The sequence below is a fragment of the Oryx dammah genome, unplaced genomic scaffold, assembly GCF_014754425.2.
Source record: "Oryx dammah isolate SB20612 unplaced genomic scaffold, SCBI_Odam_1.1 HiC_scaffold_1, whole genome shotgun sequence".
NCBI lineage: Eukaryota > Metazoa > Chordata > Mammalia > Artiodactyla > Bovidae > Oryx > Oryx dammah.
The window spans coordinates 11,452,485-11,468,181 of NW_024070185.1; the positions used below are offsets into that span (position 1 = coordinate 11,452,485).

Here is a 15,697-nt window from a genome sequence, read left to right on the forward strand (position 1 = left end):
ACTGTTGCTTCCTGACTTGCATACAGGTTTTGCAGGAAACAGGTAAGGAGGTCTGGTATTCCTACCTCTTTAAGAATTTTCCACAGTTTGTTGTGATCCACACAGTGAAAGGCTTTAGCATTGCCAACGAAGCAGATGTTTTTCTGGAATTCCCTTGCTTTTTCTATGATCCAACGGATGTTGGCAATTTGATCTCTGGTTCCTCTGCCTTTTCTAAATCCAGTTTGTATATCTAAGTTCTTGGTTCACATTCTACTGAAGTCTGGCTTGAAGGATTTAAGCATTACCTTGCTAGCACGTGAAATGAGTGCAACTGTTTTGGTAGTTTGAACATTCTTTGGCATTCTTTGCCCTTCTTTGAGATTGGAATGAAAACTAACCTTTTCCAGTCCTGTGGCCACTGCTGAGTGTTCCAAATTTGCTGGCATATTGAGTGCAGCACTTTCACAGCATCATCTTTCAGGATTTGAAGTAGCTCAACCGGAATTCCATCACCTCTACTAGCTTTGTTCGTAGCAATGCTTTCTAAGGCCCACTTGACTTCACATTCCAAGATGTCTGGCTCTAGGTGAGTGATCACACCATCGTGGTTACCTGTGTCATTAAGACTTGTTTTCTACAATTCTTCTGTGTATTCTTGCCACCTCTCCTTAATATCTTCTGCTTCTGTTAGGTCCATACTGTTTTTGTCCTTTATTGAAGGACAGAAGACTGCCTGGGACCACATATCAGCTGACAGTGATGGTATCTGTTTGGCACAGTCAGATTTGTAGAGATGTTTGCAACAGGTGAATGATTTTAGCTAAATGCCAACGATAAAATAAGATTCACCTTTTCAGGTCTCTTTCCAGGCTTTGGAGATATAATTCTAATTACATTTAGCTGCTTCTACTGTCACAATTGAATCCTCTTCGGTTATTTTGTGATAGAGAAAGAAGCATGGATGTGAACGACCCCTATGACCAACCACAGGATTCCCAGGTACCAGCAGGAAGGAGCAGAGGAAAGCTGTAACCCAGGCAGCAGAACTCCTGTCAGTAGTGGGTGGGGTGTCTCTTGTGCCATCGAAACACTTCATTTAGGAAGAGATGGGAAGCTGGGGACAGACAGGTATACACTGTGTATTTAAAATGGATAACCAACAAGGGCCTACTGTAGAGCACAGGGAACTCTGCTCAATGTTATGTGGCAGTCTGGATGGGAGGGGAGTTGTGGGGAGAATGGATACATGTATACGTATGGTTGAGTCCCTTTGCTGTTCACATGAAGCTACCACAACACTGTTAATAGGCTATACCCTAGGACAAAATTAAAAAATAAAAAAAAAACAAACCAATAACTATAAGTGGGGAGAAAAGGGTTTGGGGTGGGGTGGAGACTGTGCATATCAGTTCCCTGGAAAGTTTCTATAGTTTGAAAGGCTTTCAGGTGATTCACTGAGAACCTTTGTGCTATGGTCTAAAGTACAGACAACACGTCCTCTGAATTACTTATTGAGCACATCTAAGACACACAGAGTGGATTTTTTAAATCTGTGCAAACATCAGAAAGAGGTTTATTCTGTAATTCATATGGTTTATTCACCTTGCTTCTCACACTTTCCTAAATATACCCTTCCTGATTTTTCCTAGCTTGCAATCCAAAGTAATATAACATCACTGCATCTCTTAGAGTTTACTTCAGTTCACTCTCAAGATTATCTGTGCTTCCTTTTCTTCTGTTTAAAGAGAAATTAATTGGTCCCGCTCCCAAACTGACTGCTGCGTATCTAAACATCATGCTACTTATAAACAGCTTTTTGTCAAAAGTGAGATTCCAAGGATGTCTATGTAAATATAAACATGATTGAGGTCAGAACCATTCAGGCCAGCAAACCACCATGGCTGGTTGACTTGGTTCTTTTACAAACAAGAGAGCTAGAAATGTTCGTTTTTTTTGCTTTATTTGATGCAGATGCATCCAGGAAGCTGGAATAGCTAAGTATCTCTGAATATTCCCAGCATGTGTGTGTTAGTCACTCAGTTTTTGTCCGACTCTTAGTGACCCCGGGAACAGTAGCCGGCTAGGCTCCTCTGTCAGTGGAATTCTCTAGGCAAGACTACTGAAGTGGGTTGCCATTCCTTTCTCCATGGGATCTTCTCAACCCAGGGATCAAACCCAGGTCTCCTGTGTTGCAGGCAGATTCTTTACTGTCTGAGCTACCAAGGAAGCCCAATTTTCAGAGACCAAATCATTTCTTTGATCTTCCTAGCTGTTCATAAAAGTACTTGGGGAAAAAAAAACACAAAAAATAATACAAAAATCTCTTAAATGTGATACTTGCAACCAAAAGAATTTTAAAGGAGAAGTCATAAGTGCAATTATCTATTTTGGGAGAGAACGGGGAAAAAAAGGTAGTGCTGTTGTATGAAAAACGGGGCAAGAAAGGATGGTCATGTCCTAGGTCTCGAGTGGCCAAGTGAGGGCCCTTGGCTTTGTGCAGGAAAGAATTCAAGGTGAACCATGGTAAAGTGAAAATGGGTTTATTTAGAGAGACCCACACTCTGTCCATAGATGGAGTGTGGGCCATCTCGGAAGGTGAGAGGTGGCCCTAGAGCATGGGGTCCTTTTGGAAAGTTAGACCAGACCCTGGGTGTAGGGGTGGTTAGTTTCTATGGGCTGGGGAATTTCACTGGATACTGAGGAGGAGGAATATTCTAACTATCTTGGTGAGGGGGTGGGGATTTCCAGGAATTGGGGCAATTCCCGCTTTTTGACTTTTTATGGTTGGCCCTATAACTGTCAAGGCACCTGTGAGACATTTAGCATATGCTAATGTATTACAGGGCTTCCCTGGTGGCTCAGATGGTAAAGAATCTGCCTGCAGTGCAGGAGACCTGCATTCAATTCCTGGGTCAGGAAGACTCCTGGCGAAGGGAATGGCAACCCACTCTGGTATTCTTATTGGCGAATTCCATGGACAGAGGAACCTGGCGGGCTACAGTCCATGAGATCCCAGAGTCAGACATGACAGCGAGTGTACAATGAGGCTCAAGGTCTGTGGGAAACTGAGTCTCCTGCCATCTTGAACCTAGTGGCTTCCACCCAGCTTCTGTCATATCCTCAGGATATGTTCTTCTTTCAAAGGTTGCACCCTGTCCTCTTCCCTCCTGTCTCAGTGCAGAAGGAGGGTCTTGGAGAAGGAATGGCTTTATAACAATATTAGCAATTCCATCAGCACATTTTTCTTGGGCACTAATTAATGCAAGGTGCACTTTACACCACAGAAATTAATGAGACTCCGCCTTCAGAAAGCTTTGCAGTCACACAATAACTTGTCACTCTGGGTTACAATTTTAACTTATCACAAGTTAACTTATTACAGTTTTAACTAACTCTTTTGTGTCATCCTGGACCACTGGCCAGAGTGCTCCACATATATTCCTAGAGTTTTTAAAAGAGCTGTAACAGTTTTTGAAGGATTTAGTTTCATTCGATGGAGAAGGAAATGGCAACCCACTCCAGTACTCTTGCCTGGAGAATCCCAGGGACAGAGGAGCCTGGTGGGCTGCCGTCTATGGGGTCGCACAGAGTCGGATACGACTGAAGCGACTTAGCAGCAGCAGCAGTTTCATTCGAAATAAGCCACAGGACCTTTCTAGGCCTCAGTTTCCCAGTCTGTAACACAGGGCTACTTGATGATCTAAAAAGTCCTTTCTGAGTGAAAAAGATTCTATAATTCATTCATTCATTTGTTCAACGTATCTTTACATTAACCATGTAATATGTCTTAGGCACTCAGGAACAAAATTGACAAAGCTCCCTCACGGTGCTTCTGTTTCAGTAGGGGGAGACTAAACAAATAAATACAGAAACAATGTCAGGCTGTGACCAGTTCCATGGATAAAGCAGGACCAGGCAGTAGGGCATGTTCTGTGAAGTGTTATCAGGAGATCAAAGAAGACCTCACTGACATGGAGCCACTTGAGAAAAACCGTGGAGGAAGTGAGGGGAATCTGGAGGAGGGGTCAGCTCACGTGTGAAGGCCCTGAGGTGGGTCTGAGGGAAGGCAGAAGCGGGTGAGCAAGGGCAGGAAAGGAGAAGACTGAGGTTGGGAGTAGCAGAGCCCATCACTGTAGGAACTTGGACTAAGGGCCAACCACAAAGTGCGCTCCCAACTTTAGACATGGTTTAAACCGTACATTTCCAACACCAGAATTTAGGTTTGATAAGATATTAACTCATAATATGAAAACGTCTGATTGTCATTTAAGAAGTAGCTACTTCCTGAAATCTAACCTTTCTGTTCCTCCAAACTTCATTAAGTCACATTGGAAATTTTCCGGATGTATCATAGAAGTGATCATGACTCACTCAGCAGATGTGCACAGCCACAGCCAAAGGCAGTGGTCAGAATTTGGGTGGACCATGGCACTGTCTGAACAAGCCCCCCTCACCTCTTTGACGCTCAGTGCCCAAGATGGCACGTCACCACATGCAATTCCCAACACAGAAAGCTTGTCTGACACATCTTTTAAGCTCATTTAAAGTTAACTACAGTAGCACAAACCCCAAAGAACAGAAATAGTTATTTTTATTTTCTGGTATCACTATGAGCTAATATAGATAGGTTCACAAGAAAGTCTTGGTGAACTTCACATTTATTATTCTGGAGATGCACTGAGGAAGGCAAGTCACTGTGGGGTCATGGAACATTTGTCCAGAGAATAAAGGAAGAAGCAGGGCAGAGAGGGTCTTCCTTGGTGGTCCAATGGCTGACTCTGTGCTCCCAGTGCAGGGGGCTCCAGTTCTATCTGTGGTCAGGGGACTAGATCACAGGTTGCAACTAAGACCCAGTTCAGCCAAATAAATAAATAACTTTTAAAAAAGGAAGAAGCAGCAGCAGCAAAGGCAGGACCCATCAGAACTAGGCATCTTAACTAGCCCACTCTGGACCTCATCCTCTTCTCTTTGAGGCCAGTCCTCTTTAAGGCTACCCTTCTTAAACTGTGGTTCCCTACCCTGCAGCAACCCACCATCACCAGTAGGGTTTCCAAAATGACACCTGCAGAGACCCCAGCCAAGCCCTGATATATCTGAGTCCCAAGGGCAAGGGAAGCGACGTGAGTCCCTCGAGCTCCTACCTCACTTAGTAGTTCCTTGGTAATGAACTTCTCTAATTCGAATTTTAGAAATTAGAAAGAGTGTCACCACAAAAGGGCTGGGCATCAGGATGCCAGAGGTCACTCCAGGCAGCATTTCTCTCTATGAATTCACCAAGGTTCAGAGGTGATCTGCCCCCACCCACTTCAGCACTGCTGGGATCCAACAGTGATGACTCATGCTGGTCAATTTCTCAGAAGTTTGAGCTATAAACCCATTTCTTGGTTTTAAGTTTGAGCTATAAACCCATTTCTTAGTTTTCCAGAAAAAAGGCAGCAGCATGGAGGACCTGATGCTACTGTTTTTTTTCCCCACAGTCAGGTGGTTAGGAGTGGGAAAGCAGCTGCCAGAGAGCAGGAGTGCTGAAAGGGAACTCAAAGTCAAGTGCATCTGCCCTTAAGCCCAGCTCTTGAGCAATAATGCTTTAATCCCATCTCAGTGGCCCACAGGGCCACGTAGCATCCACATGCAATGGCGACTTCACTGGGTCAAAGATGGGACAAGTATTACAGCAGCATTTGATGACGATGCATCTGGTTTCTGAGCTGCTGGTCTGTCCAAGAAAAGGGACTATTGCAGATTCAGTTTTACATTCGACCGTGAAAGACACTGGTTTGACACTGATGGGATAAAGACATAAGCGCTCCCCCCGCCTCCCCGCCATCTTCAGTTACAAAGACTGGTCAGGAGGTTATGACACAATCAAGTAGTTCATCCTGCAGCAGTGGTGGATGCAGGCTGATAAAGGGAATTCTACGGGGGATTCCCTGGAGGTCCAGTGGTTAGGGCTCCACACTCCCACTATAGCGGGCACGGGTTCAATCCCTGGTCAGGGAACTAAGATCCACATGTGTCACAATGCTGCCAAAGACAAACAGACAAAAGAGGCATCTAAGGAGAGCACCGGATCCAGTATGGGAAGGGGTCAGGAAGGCCTCTGGGGACAGGTGACACCACACAGGAGCCTTGAACTACACTGAGCGGGGGAGTCAGGGAGAAAATATTCCGGGCAGAGAAGACAGCACATGTGAAGGTATGGAAGTGAGACCCTGTGGATGTCACAGAGCTGTTCCACGCGTCTGAAGGGAAGGTTCATGATGGCGGAGTTCAGAGGAGAGGGGAAGGGTGGGGCCCGTATCATGAGGGACCTCGTAGAAAGGCGCAGAAAGACTTGAAGGGAGGCATGTTAAAAGGTTCTTAGCTGAAATCTTTAAGACCTGATTGGATATTATACATCCTTCTGGTAGAGGGTGGCTTCCCAGGTGGCGCTCATGATAAAGAACCCACCTTCCAATGCAGGAGACAAAAAGAGATGCGGGTTGGATCTCTGGGTTGGGAAGATCCCCTGGAGGAGGGTATGGCAAACCACTCCAGTATTCTAGCCTGGAAAGCCCCATGGACAGAGGAGCTCAGTGGTCTACAGTCCATAGGTTGCACAGAGTAGGACACGACTGAAGCGACTTAGCATGCACGCATGCTGGTTGAGGTAGGAGCTGACTCAGGGGAAGGATGCTAGACTGGCGTCAGGGAGGCAGGTTATGGTGCTGTTGCGGTCATCAAGTCAGAAGTGGGAGGCAGGGCAACAGATCCCGGAGGCAGCTAAGAAAGGAGAACAGGCTGAGGGTGGGGCAGGAAGAGAGATCTAGAATGGCTCCGTGTTCCCCATCTGGGCAACGTGGCAGAGCCAATGACCATGACAAACACCGGGGTTCTGGTTTCAGACGGTGAATTTGCTTTGAAGAGGAACGGCAGGCAGCAGAACACCTGGGCCTGGAGCTCAGGAGGTCTGGGCTGAGAGAAGTGTGGACAGGCCTCTGCTGCGAGCGCTACATCACTCTATGGCACTGCAGCCAGCTGACGTGGGCTGAGCCCCTGTGGCGTGCCCGACACTTTATCCACAGCATCTAATATGGTCCCTCAACAACTGTGACGTAGGGATCACCCCCCAGCTGTACAGATGAGAAGACTGAGGATTGCAGACAATACGTATTGATAACCTGTCAACACCCCATGGCTGGCAAGTGGCCAGTTTGTGTTTTGTTTTTAGTTGCTCAGTCGTGTCCGACTCTGCAACCCCACAGTCTATAGCCCGCCAGGTGCCTCTGTCCATGGGATTTTCCAGGCGAGAATACTGCAGTGGGTTGCCCTTCCCTTCTCCAGAGCATCTTCCCAACCCAGGGATCGAACTCGTGTCTCCTACATTGGCAGGCAGGCTCTTTACCACTGAGCCACCAGTGGCCAACTCCCTTCCCTATGTGTTTCCAAACAAGCAGAGAATCTTATAGTTACTCCTCATCCAAATTACTCCTACATTAACCAAATAGACTCAAAAAGTTAAATCTCACTTTTTAAAACTATCTTCCAACTCTAAAGTACATATGTGAGGACTAGATAATTTGGATAATTTGAGGTAGTCATGTCTGACTCTTTGTGATCCCATGGACTATAGCCCACCAGGCTCCTCTGTCCATGGGATTCTCCAAGCAAGAATACTGGAGTGGGTTGCTGTTCCCTTCTCCAGGGCATCTTCCTGACTCAAGTATCAAACCATGGTCTCTTGCATTGAAGGCAGATTCCTTACCATCTGAGCTACAAGGGAAGCCAATAGAGTAGTGAGGACTAGATAGCTGCCCTCTAATTGCCCCTAAAATACCCTTGATTTCAGTATAAATTTGTATAGATGTATATTTCAGTACAGATGATTACATATAGTAATCATACATACAGATTAAATTACATATAGTATATATAATTTCAGTATAGATGGCTTCTGAAGTATGGGTTGATGTCAAAAATCCATTATCAGGCATTACCAGCCTTAAAATGTAACTGATTCCTTATCTGAGCAGATAAGGTTTTATGAAACATAACAATTGGCTGTGCCACAAGGCTTGTGAGATCTTAATTCCCTGACCAGGGATAGGATTCATGCTCCTTGCAGTAGAAGCTCAGAGTCCTAACTACCGGACTGCTGGGGAAGGCCCAGCATAACACAGCAAGGGCGGGTCTTGATGCCACCACTATTACAGAACTGTCCTGAGTATGTCTGTGTAGTTCTCACATGTAACCAACTGTCCACAATGATTCATTCACTTCTCTTCACAACCAAAAGTTCAAACCTGGTAAGTCTGTAGGAGAACTCTTTCTTAGGCCGACACGCCTCCTTCATGAGCTATGCCACAATGTGTACTTTGCTTTGTAAGTTTACAGTCATGATCATGAAAGGATGATGAGGTTGAAGAATAATGAAATGCTCCATCCATGTCAGTTTGAGCAAGAGCCCAGGCAATTCACAGTTCAAAGATGGGTTTCCCCAAAGTTCTGAAGTCACAAAAACAGAAATGAGAGAGAACCCCACTAGCACTCATACAGAGCAGCCTTGCCAATTCATCAGCAAGTAGATCAACTTCTACAGCCTGAGGAATTTGGAAAGTGCTTGGTTCAGAGTGTGCTATCACTTTGGTAGTTTATGCATCAGGATATACACACTGATTTCAAGAATCTGGTCTGGCTTCCAAATCCATGTCATGTTGAGAGAGCTTCCTGGCTTTGCATGTTCCCCATAGACAATCCCAGAGAAGGGGGCAACAGAGGATGAGATGGTTGGATGGCATCACTGACTCAATGGACATGAGTTTGAGCAAGCTCTGGGAGACAGCAAACGACAGGGAAGCCAGGCATGCCACAGTTCATGGGGTCAAAAAGAGTCAGACACGACTTAGCAACTGAACATCCTGACTTCAAGAAGCTGGTCTGGCTCCCCAATACACGTCATGTTTAGAAAGTTTGTCTTTGGATGTTCCCAATATTCAATCCCAAAGCCCTTTGGTTTCCAATCTACTCTTAAAATCAGACTCTGCCACTTTCTGTCATAGACAAGATTCACTCTAGCTGTCTAAACCTGTTTACTTTTTGCAGATTTAAGGTAACATTACCTGACTGTACTGCTCTGCCCAGCTCACAAGGGCCACTGTGATTATTAAAGGAGGCACTAGATGAAAAGATGATGAATACTGGAAATGACTCTACATCCAGGAGCTACCAGTATTCATGACATTGATTGATATCAACTTACTTCATGGGGCGTGTGGACCCTACATGTAGCCTATTTCTTTTACTGAAGATTTAAGCCTACATCTTACAACATGATAGATATTCTAAAAGAGGGTCATTCTTTCCTGTTGAGGAAAAAAAGCACTCCAGAGTCAGAGAGGGCTTCCAGATACATGTGAAAAAACGACAACAGACCAGAAAGATAATTTCCTCAAAAAAAGTTGCCTTTTTTATGTTGGCTCAAATTGGAGATTCTTTTTGTTGCAGTTCTTTAAAAATTATGTGGATGAGATAAAACATTTGTGGCCCTAGATATATGGGAAAAATTTCCCTTGAACATGATGCATTTCTCTTGTAATCAAAAATGTTCTCCAGTGAACTTGAGTTAAATTAATTTAGCATCTATTTCTTGAGCATCTTCTCTGCACAAAGTATTGCTTCCCTGGTGGCTCAGTTGGTAAAGAATCCACCTGCAATGCAGGAGACCCCGGTTTGATTTCTGGGTTGGGAAGATCCCCTGGAGAAGGGATAGGCTACCCACTCCAGTATTCTTGCCTGGAGAATCCCCATAGACAAATGAGCCTGGTGGGCTATAGTCCATGGGGTCACAGTTGGACACGACCGAGCAACTAAGCACAAGCAGCACAGGAGAAAGGGAGAAAGGAAAACCTTGCTTTACTTGAATATTACAAAGATGATGATCTGACTAAGGAGACTGAAATAAGCTTGCTGTTTGCAAAGGGTCATAAGAGAGGCCAGAGGAAAGAGACAGCTATGACTAGGGGAGCTGAGAAAGTCTTAACAGAGCAGAACTGGGAGACAGGAAGAAGAAAGGCCAAGAGGCAAGCAAATGCAGAGGCAGAGAAGCGGGACCACATAGCACGTGTGAAGTCCACTCCAGGGGTTCAGTCATGCTGACTGCAGCGCACAAGACTTTAAGATTTTGCTACAGCAGTCAGTACATGCTTGATACTAAAAAGACACAACAAAGAATACTTTTTTTCATTAGTTTATACAGTTGAACATAAAGATGCTAATGTTCATAACTGTTGAAGCTGGGGATTTATATTCTCCATTTCTTTGTATGTCTGAAGTTTTCCATTAAAAATGGCTAAAAAAAATTAATGAACGCCAGAGAGTCTGGGGAGGTGGTCAGCTGATGGCTTCTCGGGTGATGGTGCAAATCCAATAAGAACTTTCTAACCTCTGGGTCACTTGGAAGGAGAGGGCAGGGCTGATTGGAAGGAGAGATTGGAGCTGATCTCACAGGGGGAAGTAGACACCGCACAATGTGACTGAGGGCTGTTTTTGTTTCCCCCCTGCGTCGCTTTCCACACACTTCTTTCTCCACTTCCCACTGGGAGGAAGGGAGTAGCAAGGGTCTGCTACTGGCCAGGTTGCATGGTCCATGTAAGAAAAACGAAGGCAATTATGTTGTCTTCTGTATACAAGTAACTGTAGGGATTATTTCTGGTCATATCAAGTTTAACACTTGTTTAGTGGTTGCTAGCAACTATTAATCAGAGAAGGCAATGGCACCCCACTCCAGTGCCATTCTTGCCTGGAGAATCCCAGGGACTGGGGAGCCTGGAAGGCTGCTGTCTATGGGGTCGCACAGAGTTGGACACAATTAAAGTGACTTAGCAGCAGCAGCAGCAGCAGCAACTATTAATAAGCAAAGTGAAGATAAATAAAAATCTACTGTACCCCACCACAAGAGAAAGCCACTTGGCATGTGGGCATATCCTTTGCCCCACTTGGTGCATGGGCACATCAGAACGTACATGAACATGCTTTCTCTTCTCCTAACTTTCTCACAGAGAAACAGTCTTGGGTATCACATTTTTAAAATTTTAAAACTGTACTTCATGACATTTCACGAAACAGCACTTTACAACAGCAGTTTAAGGGGGGTATGATGATCCACTGAAGAACAGTCTGATCTGGTGGCTTCTAACCTTACATCAGACTATACTGTTCAAGAATGTTTTGATCTCAGAGGGCTCTCTCTTAGTATCATTTTGACTTAATATATATATACTAGTATCACAGATACTGGTTTAGAAATGTGATGTAATAAAGTAATTTGTTTTCTTGGGAGAGAGAGAGTAGTGGTAACATTCTTATCAGAGAAATAATCCTATCTTCTTTGAAAAAGTGTATGTTGTTGGGATTTCAGTTTTTGTTTTCAGGTTGTAAAAGCAATACAGGAATGCTGCTAAACAGGCGGTCATATGGTATCACAAAGAGTAACAAGTAGAAGGTTCCAGCCTTTTTTCTGACTCCATTGCCCAGAACTGACTGTTAATGGTTTGGGATGTCTGTCTTCCAAACATTTATAAGGCCATGGTGTGTGTATATGTGTCCAGTTGCTAAGTCGTGTCTGATTCTTTGCAACCCCATGGACTGTACCCTGCCAGGCTCTACTGTCCGTGGGATTTTCCAGGCATGAATACTGGCGTGGGTTGCCATTTCCTTCTCCAGGGGATCTTCCCGACCCAGCGATAGAACCCTCATCTCCTACATTGGCAGGCAGATTCTTTACCACTGAGCCACAGCGGTGCTCTTATAAGGCTATGTATGTACCTAATTTCTATCTGGAACTTGTGCTGACAGAGCAAGAAGCCAAGAAAGAAATCCAATGAGGGGTCCCCACCTACCACACAGCAGCCTGCAGGACACTGGGGTCTGGCAGAGGCTGAGGAAGGGCCACCCACAGGGACAAACATCCCCCCCCACCCCCTCCCCCCCCCGCCAACCCAGAAAGTGGAAAGGGAAAGAGCACCAAGACTGGGAAATCATATTCCAATAAATGCAAGGTTGCACAACCACACACAGAAGTGATCATGGAGGAAAGGGAGGCAACAGCATGCCTCCCTGTTGTCTTTGAAATCACTTCTGACCCACTTGGAAGCTCTTGAACAAACTCCTCCACACTTGGCACTGGCTCCCTATGGGCATGTCTCCGAACCCATAGGTCCTGTGTGCCACATCCCTGCTACAATCTGAAGGCATACATAGGCCACCTCTGCAGGCACAGAAATAACCCAAGGCATCTGAGAGCCTTGCCAGTTTTCAGGAGGCGTGCAGGGCTCATTATCTTTTATGTGGGGACACAGTACTTGGGTTTCCAGAGTGAGGTCAGCTTGGTTGCAGCTACCAGAGGTTAACCATCCTTCCTTGGGGTGATGTGTGTTCTCATTCAGAGGAAGGATCACAAACAAGAAGTGGGATCAATGATTTGAGCCCCTGAAGCATTTCCTACTCCAGTGGTTCTCAAAGTGTGGTGCAGGGGACTCTAGGGATTCACAAAGTCAAAACCACTTTCATAATAATACCAAGATGCTATTTGATGCTTTTACTTGCACACGTTCAGGAGTACACAGTGGAGTTTTCCAGAGGCGATATGACATGTAATACTGCAACAGACAATGCAGAAGCAAGATATAAGAACCCTAGCTGCCACTTATTAAAACTGATAGATTTGCAAAAATATAATACAATGATACTCTTGTCAGTAACATTCTATTTTGAAAGGTATGGTTATTTTCATAAACACATATCAACATATAATGCATGCATGTCTGTGTGCTCAGTCATATCAGACTCTTTGCTACCCCCATAGACTGTAGCCCATCAGGCTCCTAAGTCCACGGGATTCTCCAGGCAAGGATACTGGAGTGGGTTGCCATTTTCATATCCAGGGGATATTCCCAACCCAGGGATCAAACCCACATCTCTTATGTCTCCTGCACTGGCAGGTGGATTCTTTACCACTATTTTTAAATGAGATACTAAATATATTGAAAAATTCTGTTTTAGTTATACATGATAAATATTGAGACACATAACCCACATAAAAGCTCCTTAAGATACTAATTTTTAAGAGTGTATAGGGGAGTTTGAGAACTGCTGAGAGGCTGTTTCCGACTCTCTGCCCCCGTTCCCGCAACACACACACTCACTCATTCACTCATTCACTCCTCCCTGGGTCTGTGAGTCTATAGGATGGACTGTCCCCACTGCTGAGAGACTGTTTCCGACTCTCTGCCCCCATCCCCGCAACACACACAGACACACAGACACACAGACACACACAAACACACTCACTCACTCCTCCCTGGGTCTGTGAATCTTCAGGATGGACTCTGTCCCCACCCCTTCCAACGAGGGTCTCTTCCCTCCTCACTCCATTTCCCCCTTACCACCTGGTGTGGACTCCCCGATCTGTCGGAACCCCAGTGGGAAATGTCCCTACCTCGCCACCCCCAGCTCGACGAGGACTCCCCGGCGAGGCCCGCACACCCTCCTTGGGAGCAGGACTCCCCGGTTCAGTGTGCCGGGACAAGTCGCAGCGTGGATTCTCCCGGCGGCCCCCACAGCCTCGCCGACTCCCGGCTGAGGCCCGCACAAGCTCGGCGCGGACTCTCCCGGCGGCCGGCACAGCCCGAGCGAAGGAGGCCGAGGAGAGCCATTTCCAGTCCCGCCCCGGTCCTCGGCGCGGCACGGGCTGGGAACAGGGCGGAGGGGTCAGTCCCCAGGAACTAGTCCCGATTCTCCCGGCTGCCTTCCCGCTCCCCCTGGGCGGCCCGGCGCGCTGCAGCCCGGCTCGGGGAGGCGGCCCGGGGTTCCGCCGACCCGCATTCCCCCGCCGGGGCAGGGTGGCCAGCGCTCGGGCCCGGAGACCCGGGTTGGGCCGCGTCGTACTCACCGCGGGGCGCACGGCTGACTCCGACTAGCGCGGGGAACCAGGCTGGGGGCGCTCTCCGGGGCTGAGTCCAGCCGCTGGCGCCGCTCCGCCCCCTGTCGCCGCAGGGCCGCCAGCCGAGGGGCGGGGCCGGGGCGGGGCCGGGCTTGGCCTGCGGGCGGGGCGGGGCCTGCGGGCGGGGCGGGGCCTGCGGGCGGGGCGGGGCTTGAGGGTGGGGCGACCTCGCCCGGGAGGGAGCCGGGTAGCTGGGGGTCAGCGGCCGGAAGCCGCCTCAGGACAGGATCCTCCCATGCTGGCCCAGGCCGGGGACACGCTCACTCTTGGGCGTGGAGTGTGACTGCCCAGCTCGCAGGGAGGGAGCTGAAGGGGCAGGTGAGAAATGCAGCTTTTGAAAATGATTTGACCATCACTGTGGAGGCTTCCCTGTCCGACACCCCGGTACGTGGTCACCTCCCCTCTCTCCCCTTTGCCCCCACCCCGCCCCCACCTTAGCGCCTGGCAAAGCGAGCCGAGTGACTGCCAGGACTTCAGAGTTTCCATGGTTATGGAGTGCAAAGTTTCAGTGTTTTTTTTAAATGTCTAGCAACACTTCCTAATGTAGGCCGTTCACCTGTCAGAAGTCAGAGAAATGACTGAGTTGACTCAGCAGGCCTTAGTGCGCCTGCTCAGGCAAATTTGACTGATTAGATCTTTCTAGGGAAAAAGTGAGGGCTTTGCCCAACTTATATGAAGAGTGATTGTAGTTTTCTATCTTGAGTATATGGATATACGGCTTATAGAAAGAACGAGTAGTGACTATCCCCATAGGGGCCAACCTAGGTGAGGCTAGGGGTAAAGAGCCCGCCTACCAATGCAGGAGACATAAGAAAAACGGGTTCATAACCCTGGGTCTGGAAGATCCCCTGGAGAAGGAGGAAATGACAACCCACTCCAGTATTCTTGCCTGGAGAATCTCATGGACAGAGGAGCCTGGCGAGTTACCGTCCATGGGGTTGCAAAGAGTCGGGCACTGCTGAGCAACTAACACTGCTGCTACTATATTCAAGTTTGAAGAAGGACATATTTACTGTGTAGTAAACATTGCTTCCCAGGTGGCTCAGTGGTAAAGAATCCACCTGCCAGTGCAGATGGAGGCGTGGGTTGAATGCCTGGGTCAGGAATATCCCCTGGAGGAGGAAATGGCAACCCATTCTGGTATTCTTGGCTGCAGAATCCCCATGGACAAAGCAGCCTGGCGGGCTGTAGTTCACGGGGTCGCAAAGAATTGGACATGACTGAGTAACTGAGCACACACATAACAAGCATTATATTTTTACTGTATGGGAGAAGACTTTCTTCCTACCCACTTTCTAAACTGTTTCCACTTACATTCATTGAACAAACTTCCCTTGAGTGGACTGGGGTCCCCTTAGAGAGTATGTGGAGAAGGCTGAGGGGTAGGGAGAAAAGACATCCAGCTAAATTTTGATTCTTAACCAAGGCAGCCCTTCACAAAGCAAAATTTCTTAGTGTTCAATGATAACATACATGTAATAGGAGAGCTGGTAATCCTTGACAGGAAATAATTAAATCAGAACTATAAAAGGAATTGAGATTTATTTGTAAACGCTCTGGTCAAAACTGTGAAGGAAAAAGTTCTCACATCACCCTACTCTTTTGCTCTTGGGCCTGTCACCAGGAATGTGTGGATTGCAAAACCCAGTGACCTCTCTTCTGTTCTTGTCCTTGCTGACTGCTCTGTGGTATTTAATACTGGTAATAGGTCTTTCCTTGAAATTTTAACCTCCTTTTGGC

The 15,697-nt window shown here is 46.9% G+C and overlaps 1 protein-coding gene across 1 annotated transcript in view; it reads right to left on the minus strand.

Moving 5' to 3' along the window:
- The window catches only part of ACO1 (aconitase 1), a 69,564-nt gene extending 55,547 nt beyond the window's left edge, over positions 1 to 14,017 (minus strand). The window contains exon 1 of the mRNA XM_040237182.1: positions 13,907 to 14,017. The gene's annotated coding sequence lies outside the window, so the exon portion shown is untranslated. The remainder of the gene's footprint in view (positions 1 to 13,906) is intronic.
- Positions 14,018 to 15,697: the final 1,680 nt, after the last annotated feature.